Source organism: Rattus norvegicus, chromosome 8 (assembly GCF_036323735.1).
Source record: "Rattus norvegicus strain BN/NHsdMcwi chromosome 8, GRCr8, whole genome shotgun sequence".
In the NCBI taxonomy this organism is placed as follows: domain Eukaryota; kingdom Metazoa; phylum Chordata; class Mammalia; order Rodentia; family Muridae; genus Rattus; species Rattus norvegicus.
The window spans coordinates 91,645,576-91,659,708 of NC_086026.1; the positions used below are offsets into that span (position 1 = coordinate 91,645,576).

The 14,133-nt window shown below is 40.1% G+C and overlaps 1 protein-coding gene across 1 annotated transcript in view; it reads left to right on the forward strand.

Moving 5' to 3' along the window:
- Positions 1-215: 215 nt before the first annotated feature.
- Positions 216-14,133, forward strand: part of Mei4 (meiotic double-stranded break formation protein 4) — a 173,986-nt gene continuing 160,068 nt past the window's right edge. The window contains exon 1 of the mRNA NM_001109378.1: positions 216-357. The gene's annotated coding sequence lies outside the window, so the exon portion shown is untranslated. The remainder of the gene's footprint in view (positions 358-14,133) is intronic.

The window sequence follows — 14,133 nt, forward strand, 5'->3', positions numbered from 1 at the left end:
CTCCTCTTCCTGCCAAACCAGTTGCCAGCCCCTCGTCAAAGCCCGCCGGAGCCCTCCGCAGCCCCTCCAAGGCGATGGCGCAGAGGCTTCTGGGGCTTGTGGTCTCCGCGGGCCTCCCACTTGATTGGCACTGAAAGAAAACCCAGAGGAGTGGCGCCCAAGGCTCTGGCGCCTACCAGCGGTCTGCGCTTGCATCCGCGTGCATGGCACGCATGCTGGCCCACGGGCTTCCCCCGCCGCCTGAGGGCGTCCTTCCTTCTCAGGAGCCCTAGATTGTGCAGCGTCTGCCAGCTCTGTTCTCTCAGGCCCTTGGTCACCTCAGGCAGCTTGGGGTTCCTTGTCGCGCCCTTAGCGGAGGTAGGTCTCCTCACACATGGGGATGGGTATTTCTTTCCCTGTAAGTAGATTGCATCTGGAGTCTCAGGAACTTTGTTTTGTCAGGCAATGTGTGTGTTCCGTGTTGTGTTCTACGCCTTTTTGAGTCTTTGCAAGCCTGTCTCCACCATAGAGGTGGTTTCTGAGGTTTCCTGGACATGAGGATGATTTTTTTTTTGGGGGGGGGGAGGGCTCAGTCACTTGTCGATCAGATCTTTTATTGAGCAAGTACGCAACTAGATTAACTGCAGAAAGTGTTGAGGGTGTTAAGTGGGGCGGACAGGTTTTTTTCCTCTTTCAAGGACCTGACAAGCATGTGGTGGTACATGATGTAGAGATAAGAATCATCCATCGAAGAACTAGGCTGTGGTGGGATATGCAACATATCAGAGGAGCAGGACCAGGAGTGGGGTCTACATTGCAGAAGAAAGAGCTAGTGAGGGTTGGATGAGTCAGGGATGTCCAAAGTAGCAGAAAGTCAATAATTAGAATTGATTTAAACAAAGCCTTCAATAGCTTTATAGTCTACAATTACAAAGCTAGAGGATATGAGTCCCACCAGGAACCATAGAAAATAAATTAGTATGTCGCTATATAAAATACTCATATTATGAGAATTCGATAATTTGGACTCTTCTTCATCAACTGTTTTTTTTTTTTTTTTTTCCATATCTTTTGGATTTTTGAGGCAAGGTTTAACTCTGTAGGCCAGCCTGGCCTCCTGCTCTCAAGACTGCTTCAGCCTCTGAATTCTGGGATTACAATGTGAACCACCATGTCTGAATATATCGGGCTATTTCCAATTAAGAAAAATTTTGTCAAGTTAATTACATACATTCCGCTCATTTTTGGCTTGTCATAATTCTTTTTTTCCCTGCATAGAATTATTAGATTTTTTTGTATATCTTGTGACTACAGTAATGACGTTCATAAATTATCATCCACTATTTTACTTTCCATTGTTATAGCTTACAGCTTCTGTGAGGCCTTAGGTCTTGGTATGTGTCAGTAAATCACAAAATTGACAATATTCAGTCCTTAAATTTGGACATGAAGACCATTTTCTTCATGTATGACAGTGGGAATAGCAATGTTTGGAATCAGATATTTAAAATCAATATTATGGATGCCTTGTTAAAACATAATATTAATTTATTTCATGTTTTTTATATCAAAGGAAATTAGAAGGCTAGTGTATTTTAGCTTTTATGGTATATATGAATGGCATGTATATGTTAAGTTCTGCTGTATGAGAATACCTGAAGCTAAAAGTCGCAGCATCAACTTAATAGGCCCAAATTTTCTGAAGCATTCGAGAGGTAAACATACTTAACATACTTAACAACTGTATTGTGGAGAATGTTTGGAGGAGTTGAGATTTGGAAAGCTAAAGGGTTATAAAGACAAAAGATGCAAGAAAAAGTGGTCAAGTATTTGGATACTGGGAAGTTATCAGGGGAGCATCACTGAGTGCTTTTGTTTCGTTTTGTTTTGTTTTTGTCACCTGTCAAGTTTCTTCTTTTTTTTTTAGTTAGGCATACATTGTGATACAGACATTTTTCTTGAATAATAGATCTAGGATATTGTTGTATTGCAGGTTCTTCTGAAACTAAAATCTCTCATCCTGGAATGAAGCTCATTAAAAATGATTTTTTTTCTCTTCCTGGGTTGAATGGGCTTTCATGAAAGGTGGAAGGTTTCACCTCCCCTTACAACAGCTTGTTTTATCGCTGTTTTAAGACTCGGTGTTGAATGTCAGCCACTGCAGCGGGAGGAAGGAGCATTGAGGATTTGCCAGTTATGGCACTTGTAACGATGGATGGCAAGAACACTCAGCTCCTGTGGGAGGATTGAACACTCCCCTTTAAAAATCTAACCATTTTAGGGATTTAGTGAATGTCAAGTTTATGCTGAGCACATTTCTCTTCTTACCTCTCTCCTCGTCCTCTCTTTCTTTTCCTAAGCTTCTCCCCACGCCCAAAACCCCCTAACTAGTATGCTTTGGTCTCATAGACAGTTGTATTTCCATTCCATGTCATGTGTATACACACGACTGTGTATTTCTATAAAATCTAGGAACCACCATGTATGAGAGAAAATATACTTATTGTTTTTGAGATGTCGGCTAAATTGTTTTAAAATGATCATCTCCAGTTGCATTATCTTTCCAACAAATACATGACTTTTATTCCTTTTTTTTCTTTTGCTAATATTGATTTTATTACTTTACTTCACTTTTTTTTAATTTTATTTTTCTTCAATATTTTTGTTGTGGTAAAAAAATAAAAACAAACTGAGGAACAGTTCCTGTGTACCCTGATGGTCGCTGTCTCTCTAGTTCCTGCTGCAGTGGGCCATTGGAACTAGCAATAATTTATCTCAGCGGCTCCACACTGCCCCCAAGTACTCTCTGACCCAGGCAGTCCACAAGCCAGTCCAACGTGGCACTCTGTCAGGCTGCCCTACCCTCACTCACAGCCACCATGCAAGGCATACACCTCCCAATTCCATGGCAGCCCGGTGTGTCCCGCCACCATAAACTCTCTTGAACTCAATTAACTAAGCACATGAAAGGACACATCGCACAATATCCTCTGATCCACTTGAAATATAATTTGCCCATCTAGACAACACAAAATCCTGTACACACCCATCCCTTAAGAATAGTCACAACAACCTGTAACTATGTGCAGAGAGGTATCTTAACATCTGCCGCCATGTTCTCTCAGCTCCTTCCTCACTCAAGCCTCCTCTCTCCTCTTCTCCCTCCCTTCTAAAACCTCTGTTCTCACCTCCCTTCCTTCTTGTCCAACGACAGGCCTCGTTTTATCTATCTTGTCTGCCTTCACCTGCATAATGACATCAACCTACATATTTTATGTATTTACATTTCAAATGTTATCTCCTTCCCACCTCTCTTCTATACCCTTTTCCCCTGCTTCTGTGAGGATTCTTCCACTCCCTCCCACCTACCCCAACCTCAGCACCCTGGTATTACCCTACACTGGGGAAACAAACCTTCACAGGACCAAGGGCTTTTCCTCCTATTGATGCTGGACAATGCCATTCTCTGCTACATATGTGTCTGGAACTATGGGTTCCTCCATGTGCACTCTGTACTCACGGTGGTGGTGGGGGGAATACATGGGCAAAGAGTGGAGCAGGGACTGAAGGAAAGGTCATGCAGAGACTGCCCCACCTGGGGATCCATGCCATATGCAGCCACCAAACTCAGACACTATTGCTGATGCCAAGAAGTACTTGCTGACAAGAGTCAGATATGGGTGTCTCCTGAGAGGAGCCTTACTGATACAGATGAGGATGCTTGCAGCCAACCATTGGACTGAACAAGGGGATCCCAATGAAGGAGTTAGAGAAAAGACTGAAGAATCTGAAGAGGTTTGCAACACAGTTGGAAGAACAATAATATCAACCAACTAGACCCCACCAGAGTTTCCAGGGACTTTTATTCTTCTTTATGGTTAAAAAATATTCCATTCTGTATATGTCACACATTTTCCTTATCCTTTCCTCTCCTGTGAACACATGGGTCCCCTAAGTTGGTAGTGCGAAGAGTGCTGTGATAAGCATTGATGTGCAAGCATCTCTGTGATTTGACTTGAGTCAGTCAAGTAAATACTCAGGAGTAATATAATGAGGTCATAGAGAAGATCAATGTTTACGTTTTGGAGAAACTTCCGCTGTGAAGTACACCGTGGCCTAACTAGTTTACATGCAGCCAGCGTTGTGCACCGGTTCCTTTGTGTCCACGTGTTCACTATCATTTCTGTAATTAGTTGTTGTAGTGACTCTCATTCTGACTGTTGTTAAATAGAGCCTCACCATAGTTTAAAAAACATTTTAAAACTTTTTGAGATTGCGATATAATTACCTCATTTCCCTGCTTCCTGAAACGTCTTCTCTTCATCACCTACCACGTGCATCTCTCCTTTGTACCCAAATTCATGGTCTCTTTTTAATTGCTGTTATATATATATATATATATATATATATATATATATATATATATATATACATGTATACACATCATACACATATACGTACATATATATTATACACATATCTATGTATATGTGTGTATGTGTGTGTGTAAATATATAAATGCAACCTGCTCAGCCAGTAAAATGTTTTAGTTTGTTATTTTTAAAGCCTAATAAGGTCGAACATTTGTTTGTCTGTTGACTATTTGCATTTCATCTTTTGAGAATTATTTATTTACTTCATTAGCCCATTTATTGATAATGTTGTTTAATTTCTTGTTTAGTTTTGTGTGTGTGTGTGTTCTTTGTGTATTTTAGATATCAATTCTAAAATGGCTACCCAAGCTATCTCTGATTCAATAGGCTTGCTTCGCCCTATTAACTGTTTGCTCATCTCTGTGCTGAAACACTCACCTCATTATGTCCCAATTATCAGATCCTTATTTCATGAATGACTTGGGTTCTGTCAAATCCTTGCCTATGCATATATCTTAAAGTGCATTTCCTCCTTTTTCCTCTAACAATTACAGAATTTCAGGTTTGATCCTGTACTAGTTAGAGTTTTATTGTTGTGAAGAGACTCCATGACCATGGCAACTCTTATAAAGGAAAACAATTAATTGGGGCAGGCTTACAGTTCAGACACTTAGTTCATTATCATCATGCCAGGAAGCATAGCATCGTGCAGGCAGAAATGGTGCTGGAGAGGTTGCTGAGAGGCCTACATCTCAACTGGCAGGAAGAGAGAGTGCCACTGGGCCTGGGCTGGGCCTTGAGTCCCTAAATTCCCCCTCCAATAAGGCCTCATGCCCCATAGTGCCTCTCCGTATGAGCTTGTGGGTGTCATTTTCACTTAAGCCATGCCCTATACAATTGAACTTGTAATTTTGGAATATATATAATCATATACATATGTATATACATGCACATAAATGCATATAATAACAATGAAAAACTAGGCCATGAATTTGAAGGAGAATGGGGATGGGAATATGCCAGAGACTAGAAGGAGGAAAGGAAAGGGAGAAATGTACTATAATTTAAAAAAATAAAATAGAGAGATTGTAAGAGGATCCATCGGCATTTATCCTTATTTTCTGTTTTCTGTGTTAGGGATGGAACTAAGTGCCTTGAGCTCATTGGACAAGTGTCCTGTCCCTGGGCTATGTCTTCAGCTAGAGGATATCTAAAGAACTAAGAGAGTCCTCAGCTAGAGGAAGCGATTGAAAGAACTAAAGAGCAAAGATTGTTTAGTGGAGAAGGTACAAGGATTTGATATGCAATTGGTGCATATATTTGGGACATTGTTTATGATATATAAGGACAGAAAGATACTGGATGTTATTTTTGAGATGCATATCATAGACTAATCACAGTTTTCTCATGATGCGGCTGAGTAGCCAAGGATCTAGTTGCTTTTCCTGTCCATCCCCTCGGCATATCAATCACCTAATACTCTTCCGTACCCATCCTGTGTGAGTAGTCAGGTAGATTGTGTTCAGTGGCATTTACTAATTAGGGAGGGATAAATATATCAAACAACTCATTAGATAACCTGACAGAAGTACAGTTCTGTTACTTGATGGGAAAGATTGTAGATAAGGGCTACAATAACCTATGTTAGAATGAAGTGCATGTCCTGTGGATCTCAAGGAAAGTAATTTCAAGCATGGGGTAAACCTAGATCATTATTAGCAGGTCAAGCATACCTCTCCCATGGTGACAGCCCGGTCTCTTTTCTTGGGCATTTAGAATATATTTTTCCAGTCTGCTGGTAAGGTTGGTTGAGAAGACTTTAAAGAAGCAAAACTTTGTAAGGATCTTCTTCAAGCCTCGTGTTGCTGCTTCATAGTGACTAAATATGAACTAAGTGGCCATTTAATTTTATTCATGGTACAGTTATTCCCATTAGGGGAATAGAAAGGTTTGGGGAATGATAAATTGATGATTAGCCACAGCCTCCATGGACTAAGTCTCTTAACGTCCTTTGGAGAAGCCACAACAACACAGTGCCCGTCACTTCTTATTAGAAATTTTTGGTAACAGCTAATGAAAGTATCTTTTTTCTCCCCTTTCCTGTTTTAAATATTAATGCCTTCTGAGTCAAATGATTTGGGAATAAGCATCCACTCTGCAGGCAAGCAGTTACTGTGGCGGCTATGATTCGGCTTTTACAATCAACTGTATTGTTCATTTAAAAGATAGCCTAAAATCACCTCTGTCAAATTTTGTTGGCTGTGATTCAGAAAAAAGGATCTTTCTTAAAAGAGGCTCTTCTTTCATGTGGAAGAAGGTGACTAATGAAGATTAGATAAAACATAATAAAATGTTACCGTTACTTGAGGAGAGTAAAGTCATTAGAGGACAATATTATCGAGGCGACTTTTTGTTACTGATTTTAGCAATGGAAATATAAATGAAAGGAAAATAACAACTGCTGAAATATGATGTAAAATGCCATCTCTGCTTGTGATATGGTTTTCTTTTTTTTTTATTAACTTGAGTATTTCTTATATACATTTCAAGTGTTATTCCCTTTCCCGGTTTCCGGGCAAACATCCCCCTCCCCCCTCCCTTTCCTTATGAGTGTTCCCCTCCCAACCCTCCCCCCATTGCCGCCCTCCCCCCATAGTCTAGTTCACTGGGGGTTCAGTCTTAGCAGGACCCAGGGCTTCCCCTTCCACTGGTGCTCTTACTAGGATATTCATTGCTACCTATGGGGTCAGAGTCCAGGGTCAGTCCATGTATAGTCTTTAGGTAGTGGCTTAGTCCCTGGAAGCTCTGGTTGCTTGACATTGTTGTACTTTTGGGGTCTCGAGCCCCTTCAAGCTCTTCCAGTTCTTTCTCTGATTCCTTCAACGGGGGCCTATTCTCAGTTCAGTGGTTTGCTGCTGGCATTCGCCTCTGTATTTGCTGTATTCTGGCTGTGTCTCTCAGGAGCGATCTACATCCGGTTCCTGTAGGCCTGCACTTCTTTGCTTCGTCCATCTTCTCTAATTGGGTGGCTGTATATGTATGGGTCATATGTGGGGCAGGCTCTGAATGGGTGTTCCTTCAGTCTCTGTTTTAATCTTTGCCTCTCCCTTCCCTGCCAAGGGTATTCTTTTTCCTCATTTAAAGAAGGAGTGAAGCATTCACATTTTGATCATCCGTCTTGAGTTTCGTTTGTTCTAGGGATCAAGGGTAATTCAAGCATTTGGGCTAATAGCCACTTATCAATGAGTGCATACGATGTATGTCTTTCTGTGAATGGGTTAGCTCACTCAGGATGATATTTTCCAGTTCCAACCATTTGCCTACGAATTTCATAAACTCGTTGTTTTTGATAGCTGAGTAATATTCCATTGTGTAGATGTACCACATTTTCTGAATCCATTCCTCTGTTGAAGGGCATCTGGGTTCTTTCCAGTTTCTGGCTATTATAAATAAGGCTGCGATGAACATAGTGGAGCACGTGTCTCTTTTGTATGTTGAGGAATCTTTTGGGTATATGCCCAAGAGAGGTATAGCTGGATCCTCAGGCAGTTCAATGTCCAATTTTCTGAGGAATCTCCAGACTGATTTCCAGAATGGTTGTACCAGTCTGCAATCCCACCAACAATGGAGGAGTGTTCCTCTTTCTCCACATCCTCGCCAGCATCTGCTGTCACCTGAGTTTTTGATCTTAGCCATTCTCACTGGTGTGAGGTGAAATCTCAGGGTTGTTTTGATTTGCATTTCCCTTATGACTAAAGATGTTGAACATTTCTTTAGGTGTTTCTCAGCCATTCGGCATTCCTCAGCTGTGAATTCTTTATTTAGCTCTGAACCCCATTTTTTAATAGGGTTATTTGTTTCCCTGCGGTCTAACTTCTTGAGTTCTTTGTATATTTTGGATATAAGGCCTCTATCTGTTGTAGGATTGGTAAAGATCTTTTCCCAATCTGTTGGTTGCCGTTTTGTCCTAACCACAGTGTCCTTTGCCTTACAGAAGCTTTGCAGTTTTATGAGATCCCATTTGTCGATTCTTGATCTTAGAGCGTAAGCCATTGGTGTTTTGTTCAGGAAATTTTTTCCAGTGCCCATGTGTTCCAGATGCTTCCCTAGTTTTTCTTCTATTAGTTTGAGTGTGTCTGGTTTGATGTGGAGGTCCTTGATCCACTTGGACTTAAGCTTTGTACAGGGTGATAAGGATGGATCGATCTGCATTCTTCTACATGTTGCCCTCCAGGTGAACCAGCACCATTTGCTGAAAATGCTATCTTTTTTCCATTGGATGGTTTTGGCTCCTTTGTCAAAAATCAAGTGACCATAGGTGTGTGCGTTCATTTCTGGGTCTTCAATTCTATTCCATTGGTCTATCTGTCTGTCTCTGTACCAATACCATGCAGTTTTTATCACTATAGCTCTGTAATACTGCTTGAGTTCAGGGATAGTGATTCCCCCTGACGTCCTTTTATTGTTGAGGATAGCTTTAGCTATCCTGGGTTTTTTGTTATTCCAGATGAATTTGCAAATTGTTCTGTCTAACTCTTTGAAGAATTGGATTGGTATTTTGATGGGGATTGCATTGAATCTGTAGATTGCTTTTGGTAAAATGGCCATTTTTACTATATTAATCCTGCCAATCCATGAGCATGGGAGATCTTTCCATCTTCTGAGGTCTTCTTCAATTTCTTTCCTCAGTGTCTTGAAGTTCTTATTGTACAGATCTTTTACTTGCTTAGTTAAAGTCACACCGAGGTACTTTATATTATTTGGGTCTATTATGAAGGGTGTCGTTTCCCTAATTTCTTTCTCGGCTTGTTTCTCTTTTGTATAGAGGAAGGCAACTGATTTATTTGAGTTAATTTTATACCCAGCCACTTTGCTGAAGTTGTTTATCAGCTTTAGTAGTTCTCTGGTGGAACTTTTGGGATCACTTAAATATACTATCATGTCATCTGCAAATAGTGATATTTTGACCTCTTCTTTTCAGATCTGTATCCCCTTGATCTCCTTTTGTTGTCTGATTGCTCTGGCTAGAACTTCAAGAACTATATTGAATAAGTAGGGAGAGAGTGGGCAGCCTTGTCTAGTCCCGGATTTTAGTGGGATTGCTTCAAGTTTCTCTCCATTTAGTTTAATGTTAGCAACTGGTTTGCTGTATATGGCTTTTACTATGTTTAGGTATGGGCCTTGAATTCCTATTCTTTCAGGACTTTTATCATGAAGGGGTGTTGAATTTTGTCAAATGCTTTCTCAGCATCTAATGAAATGATCATGTGGTTCTGTTCTTTCAGTTTGTTTATATAATGGATCACGTTGATGGTTTTCCGTATATTAAACCATCCCTGCATGCCTGGGATGAAGCCTACTTGATCATGGTGGATGATTGTTTTGATGTGCTCTTGAATTCGGTTTGCCAGAATTTTATTGAGTATTTTTGCGTCGATATTCATAAGGGAAATTGGTCTGAAGTTCTCTTTCTTTGTTGTGTCTTTGTGTGGTTTAGGTATAAGAGTAATTGTGGCTTCGTAGAAGGAATTCGGTAGGGCTCCATCTGTTTCAATTTTGTGGAATAGTTTGGATAATATTGGTATGAGGTCTTCTATGAAGGTTTGATAGAATTCTGCACTAAACCCGTCTGGACCTGGGCTCTTTTTGGTTGGGAGACCTTTAATGACTGCTTCTATTTCCTTAGGAGTTATGGGGTTGTTTAACTGGTTTATCTGTTCCTGATTTAACTTCGATACCTGGTATCTGTCTAGGAAATTGTCCATTTCCTGAAGATTTTCAAGTTTTGTTGAATATAGGTTTTTATAGTAAGATCTGATGTTTTTTGAATTTCCTCTGAATCTGTAGTTATGTCTCCCTTTTCATTTCTGATTTTGTTAATTTGGACGCACTCTCTGTGTCCTCTCGTTAGTCTGGCTAAGGGTTTATCTATCTTGTTGATTTTCTCAAAGAACCAGCTTTTGGTTCTGTTGATTCTTTCTATGGTCCTTTTTGTTTCTACTTGGTTGATTTCAGCTCTGAGTTTGATTATTTCCTGCCTTCTACTCCTCCTGGGTGTATTTGCTTCTTTTTGTTCTAGAGCTTTTAGGTGTGCTGTCAAGCTGCTGACATATGCTCTTTCCTGTTTCTCTCTGCAGGCACTCAGCGCTATGAGTTTTCCTCTTAGCACAGCTTTCATTGTGTCCCATAAGTTTGGGTATGTTGTACCTTCATTTTCATTAAATTCTAAAAAGTTTTTAATTTCTTTCTTTATTTCTTCCTTGACCAGGTTATCATTGAGTAGAGCATTGTTCAATTTCCACGTATATGTGGGCATTCTTCCCTTATTGTTATTGAAGACCAGTTTTAGGCCGTGGTGGTCCGATAGCACGCATGGGATTATTTCTATCTTTCTGTACCTGTTGAGACCCGTTTTTTGACCAATTATATGGTCAATTTTGGAGAAAGTGCCATGAGGAGCTGAGAAGAAGGTATATCCTTTTGCTTTAGGATAGAATGTTCTATAAATATCCGTTAAGTCCATTTGGCTCATGACTTCTCTTAGTCTGTCGACATCACTGTTTAATTTCTGTTTCCATGATCTGTCCATTGATGAGAGTGGGGTGTTGAAATCTCCCACTATTATTTTGTGAGGTGCAATGTGTGTTTTGAGCTTTAGTAAGGTTTCTTTTACGTATGTAGGTGCCCTTGTATTTGGGGCATAGATATTTAGGATTGAGAGTTCATCTTGGTGGATTTTTCCTTTGATGAATATGAAGTGTCCTTCCTTATCTTTTTTGATGACTTTTAGTTGGAAATTGATTTTATTTGATATTAGAATGGCTACTCCAGCTTGCTTCTTCTGACCATTTGCTTGGAAAGTTGTTTTCCAGCCTTTCACTCTGAGGTAGTGTCTGTCTTTGTCTCTGAGGTGTGTTTCCTGTAGGCAGCAGAATGCAGGGTCCTCATTGCGTATCCAGTTTGTTAATCTATGTCTTTTTATTGGGGAGTTGAGGCCATTGATATTGAGAGATATTAAGGAATAGTGATTATTGCTTCCCGTTATATTCATATTTGGATGTAAGGTTATGTTTGTGTGCTTTCATTCTCTTTGTTTTGTTGCCAAGACGATTAGTTTCTTGCTTCTTCTAGGGTATAGCTTGCCTCCTTATGTTGGGCTTTACCATTTATTATCCTTTGTAGTGCTGGATTTGTAGAAAGATATTGTGTAAATTTGGTTTTGTCATGGAATATCTTGGTTTCTCCATCAATGTTAATTGAGAGTTTTGCTGGATACAGTAACCTGGGCTGGCATTTGTGTTCTCTTAGGGTCTGTATGACATCAGTCCAGGATCTTCTGGCCTTCATAGTTTCTGGCGAGAAGTCTGGTGTGATTCTGATAGGTCTGCCTTTATATGTTACTTGACCTTGTGATATGGTTTTCAACTAGGGCATCCAGATGCGTGTTTGTTTGTGTGTGTTACAGAATGTCAGTATCTGTCTTTAATATAAACAAATTAGTTTTAAAACACTGGATTTTATTTAGAGCAAAGGCTGGCAAACATTTTCTGTATGGTGAGTCACTATTTAAGGCTTTTTGGGCTATATACTGTTTATATTGCTTCTACTCAGCTCTGAGGTTCCAATGCTAAAGCAGCCATACATAATCGAATGAATATGGCCACTTTATTGTTTTTGGTTTCAAGTTTTATAGAGACAGGATGCCCTCATTTGACATGTGAGCCATGGTTTGCCAATGTTTGATTTACAGCATCTCTATGTGATTTCTCAGTGAATAGAAAGTACTACAGATAAGAATGATTGATAGCTAAATACTAGAGAAAGGCAGAGATGGACTCTTTTCATTGACTCTTATACCTTCATTTATAGCATGGTGTCTGACAGGTAAGAGTTATCTTAGTGTATTTGCTGAACAAAGCAATAACTAGCAAGTTTATCTGGTTGAAGATTAACCTAGGTAGGCAAGGGCATTGTGCAGTTGATTTCCAGGTCATGTGATAGGACTCTTAAGTAATACCACTTTGGATAGAACAGATATTTTCTTTGAGTTCTTAGTTCAAAGAAAAAATTTGAGGAAAATGAGTGAAGAGAAAGAGAGCTAAAAACTGACAGTAGGAAACATTAGGTGTGTGAATCTCTACCAGTACAAATGAAAATTGCGTTATTGGAAGTCTACTGAGAAAATGTATGTCAGCCCCTCTCTGTCCTGGGCTTGCTTAGACTGTCCTCCGTTCTGTATGGCTTTGTGAGCATCTGTGATGCGTGTCTTCCTCTTGTCCCTGCAGATACTGTGCCAGGTCTTTCTTGGAGATTCTTGGAATTTTCTCCATCCTGCTGATTCCTGCTTCCTCGTACACGCTTTAAGATGACCAGAACCCCATCAGAGGTCCTCTTCTTACTCAGTTTTCTCTTGCAGTTCTCCTAACTGATCTTTCCTCTCATGCCTTTACGCTTTGCTAATGGAGGGTTGCATCCTTTGTATTGCTATGATTACTAGATCGTGGGTCATTGTGTTATCTCGTTAGTTGCCCCCACATTTAGAAACAGTCTCTAATAACTGTACTCACATTACTCAGATTGGGGTACCTTCAGCTTTTCTATTAAACCTTGGTTTGCATAAAGGATTAACAGTTTGCAGACATGCATATTGTATGTCAAAGCATAATTAGTTTAACCAAAGTTACTGACACTGTTATAATTAATCTCCCTCCTTCCCCCCCCCTTGTGTGTGTGTGTGTGCATGTGTGTGTGTGTGCGTGCGTGTGCGTGTGTGTGTGTGTGCGCGCACGCACACATGCATGCACACATGAACCATGTGCATCTGAGGACATCACAAGGGGTCAGTCCCCTCCTTGTTTCATGTGGATTCTAGAGAGGGAACTCAGGGCATGAGGTGGCATCTCACCTCTGGCCATCTAGCCAGCCATCTGCTTCTAGGATCGGCTTCTAGGATCTCAGGGTCACAATGGTCCTGGAAGGTGACTCATTTAACTTTTGTCATCAGAAATCGAAGTTGCCTAACACAACTCTATCATACCTGGCTATATGTGAACACCTTCTTCAATAGGGAACTCTCTGGTCTTTACATTCTCACACATGTTTATGTACCTGACTGACGGAATGTCCATACACTCTTCCTATACAGTGTCTGTCCTCTTCTTGGAATAAGTCTTGTTAGATGCCACTCTTTTCTTTTGACGGTATTTGCCACCTCTGTCTGAAATTGTGGTGCCTAGGCAGAATCCCTAGTCAAACATGTCGTCTGATCATGCTGGGCTGAGCCTGGATGGGCAGGGTAGCTTTACCTGGAAGATAAATATGAAGAGGAGCAACATCTCCTTTTCCCTTATTGTCATGGATGTGAGAGACTTGGGTCTGTGCAGGTCACACCTTACTGTTCCTATGAAAGTGCCACTCATGACATGAACAGCTGTCTTTAGTAATCACTAAAGTTTATCCTCTCATCACAGACTTACCTAATAATTCAACCAATGGGATAAACTCTCTTAAAGGCTGCAGTACCAATTAATACATTTTTATTTGTTTTAACTCAAAGTATCAAAAATATACTATCTATAATTTTATTATTTTAGGGGACATTATTTCAAATGCTTTATTTACACTTAAATTTTTATAGTAAACATCACAACACTTCTGTAATATTTTATGTTGTATCTGTTTTGTATATTGTATCTTGTGTCTCTTCTTTGGACTTCACTTTTTTCTGAACATTAATTCTGTTTATTACTATACCTTCTATGTTTTGCAAACTTAACAAAAT